We start from the raw sequence: 3,200 nt of genomic DNA, 5'->3' as shown, positions 1-3,200 counted from the left end.
AAAAAAAAAAAAAAAAAAAAAACTGTTGATTTAATAGATAGTTAATAAGTATTTTTTAAAAAAATAATTTCAAGACCGGTCATGGTGGCTCACGCCTGTAATCCCAGCACTTTGGGAGGCTGAGGTGAGGCGGGTGGATCACCTGAGGTCAGCCTGGCCAACATAGTGAAACCCCCACATCTGTACTAAAAATACAAAAACATTAGCCAGGTATGGTGGCTGGCGCCTGTAATTCTAGTTACTCAGGAGGCTGAGGCAGGAGAATTGCTTGTACCTGGGAGGCAGAGGTTGCAGTGAGCAGAGATTGTGCCATTGCACTCCAGCCTGGACAAGAAGAGCAAAACTCAGTTTCAAAAAATAATAATAATAATTGCAACTTTTATTTTAGATTTTGGGGTACAAGTGCAGGTTTCTTACATGGGTATATTGCACAATGCCAAAGTTTAAGGCGTGCTGATTCTGTCACCTGGGTAGTGAGCACAGTATCCTATAGCTTTTCAACTCTTGCTCCGCTCCCTGCCTCGCTTCTGTAATAGTCCCCAGTGTCTACTGTTGCCATCTTGTCATCCATGGCTACCCAATATTAACTCCCACTTTTTTTCTTTTTTTGGCATGGAGTCTGGCTCTGTCACCAGGTTGGAGTGCAGTGGCCCAATCTTGGCTCACTGCAACCTTCGCCTCCCAGGTTCAAGCAATTCTCCTGTCTCATCCTTCTGAGTAGCTGGGATTACAGGCATGGGCCACCATGCCTGGCTAATTTTTGTATTTTTAGTAGAGATGTGGTTTCACCATATTGGTCGGGCTGGTCTCAACCTCCTGACCTCAAGTGATCCAACTGCCTCGGCCTCCCAAAGTGCTGGGATTACAGGCGTGAGCCACCACACCCAGGCTAGCTCCCACTTTTAAGTGAGAACAAGTGGTATGGTATTTGGCTTTCTGTTTTTGCATTAATTTGCTTAGAATAGTGGCATCCAGCTGCATCCATGTTGCTGCAAAGGACATGACTTCATTCTTTTTTAATGGCTGTATAGTATTCCATGGTATATACATACCACATTTTCTTTATCCGGTCTACCATGGATGGGCACCTAAGTTGATTCCATGTCTTTGCTAGTGTGAATAGTGCTGTTATGGACATGAGAGGACATCTATCTTTCTGACAGAATGATATGTTTTCTTTTGGATAGATAGCCAGTAATGGGATTTCTGGGTGGGAATGGCAGTTCTTTTTTAAATTTGTTGAGAAGTCTCCAAACTGCCTTCCATGGTAGCTGAACTAATTTACATTCCTACCAACAGTGTCAAAATGTTCCCTGTTCTCCACAGTCTTGCCAACATCTGTTGTTTTTTGACTTTTTTTTTTTTGAGACAGGGTCTCACTCTGTCACCCAGGCTGGAGCGCAATGGCATCAACATGGCTCACTGCAGCCTTGATCTCCTGTACTCAAGTAATTCAGCCTCCCGTGTAGCTGGATCCACAGGTACATACCACAGCGCCCAGCTAATGTTTAAAAATTTTTTGTAGAGATGGACGCCTCACCATGATGCCAAGGCTGGGGTTTTTGACTTTTTAATAGTAGGCATTCTGATTGGTATTGTAGTTTTGATTTGCATTTCCCTGACATTCACTGATGTTGAGCATTTTTTCATATATTTGTTGGCTGCTTGTATCTCTTCTTTTGAGAAGTGTCTATTCCTGTCTTTTGCCCACTTTTTAATGAGGTGGTTTTTTGCTTGTTAAATTGTTTAGTTTTCTTCTAGATTCCAGATATTAGACCTTTGTCAGAGGCATAGTTTGGAAATATTTTCTCCCATTCCATAGATGGTTCACTCTGTTCATTTGATGTGCAGAAGCTATTTAGTTTAATTAGGTCTCACTTGTCAATTTTCATTTTTGCTGCAATTGCTTTTGAGGACTTGGTCATAAATTCTTTCCAAAGGTCGATGTCCAGAATGGTGAGTCCTAGGTTTTCTTCCAGGATTCTTATAGTACAAGGGCTTTTAAATGTTTAAACCATCTTGTGTTAACTTTTGGTGAAAGATAGGAGTTGCATTTCTCTGCATATGGTTAGCCAGCTATTCCAGCACTATTTTTTGAATAGGGAGTCCTCTCCCCATTGCTTATTTTTGTCAACTTTGTGGAAGATCAGATGACTGTAAGTATGTGGTATGTGGCTTTATATCTGGGTTCTCTACTCTATTCCATTGGTCTCTGTGTCTATTTTTGTAACAGTACCATGCTGTTTTCTTTGCTGTAGTCTTATAGTATAGTTTGAAGTTGGATAGAATGATATCTCTAGCTTTGTTCTTTTTGCTTAGGATTGCTTTAGCTACTCAGGCTTCTTTTGGTTCCACATGAATTTTTGGTTAGTTTTTTTTTTTTCTAATTCTGTGAAAAATGATGTTGGTAATTTGATAAGAATAGTAGTAAAGCTATAGATTACTTTGGGCAGTATGGCCATTTTAACAATATTCATTCTTCCAATCCATGAGCATTAAATGCTTTTCTCTTTGTGTCATCTATGATTTCTTTCAGCAGGGCTTTATAGTTTGTCTTGCAGAGATCTTTCACCTCCTTGGTTGGATGTATTCCTAGATATTTTATTGTTTTGTGGCTATCATAAATGGAATTGCATTTTTTTTTAGATGAAGTCTCCCTCTTGTTGCCCAGGCTGGAGTGCAGTGGCATGATCTCAGCTCACTACAACCTCTGCCTCCCAGGTTCAAGCAGTTCTCCTACCTCAGCTTCCTGAGTAGCTGGGATTACAGGCGCCCAACACCACACTTGGCTAATTTTTGTACTTTTTAGTAGAGACAGGGTTTCACATTGTTAACCAGGCTGGTCTCGAACTCCTGACCTTGCGTGATCCTCCCACCTTGGCCATTTCGGTTCAATGCAACCTCCACCTCCTGGGTTCAAGCCATCCTCTTGCCTCAGCCTCCTGAGTAGCTGGGATTACAGGCACCAGCCACCACACCCAGCTAATGTATTTTTAGTAGAGACAGAGTTTTGTCATGTTGGCCAGATGGTCTCGAACTCCTGACCTCAAGTGATCTGCCTGCCTTGACCTCTCAAAGTGCTGAGATTACAGGCAGGAGTCACTGCACCTGGCCCTGGAATTGCATTCTTGATTTGGCTCTCAGTTTGTACATTATTGGTGTATAGAAATATACAATATTGGTGTATAGAAATATACAAT

Source organism: Sapajus apella, unplaced genomic scaffold (assembly GCF_009761245.1).
Source record: "Sapajus apella isolate SASKATOON/1434 unplaced genomic scaffold, GSC_monkey_1.0 scaffold82, whole genome shotgun sequence".
NCBI classification, from domain to species: domain Eukaryota; kingdom Metazoa; phylum Chordata; class Mammalia; order Primates; family Cebidae; genus Sapajus; species Sapajus apella.
The sequence above is the reverse complement of the archived record's forward strand: the minus strand, read 5'-3'. Positions refer to the sequence as shown.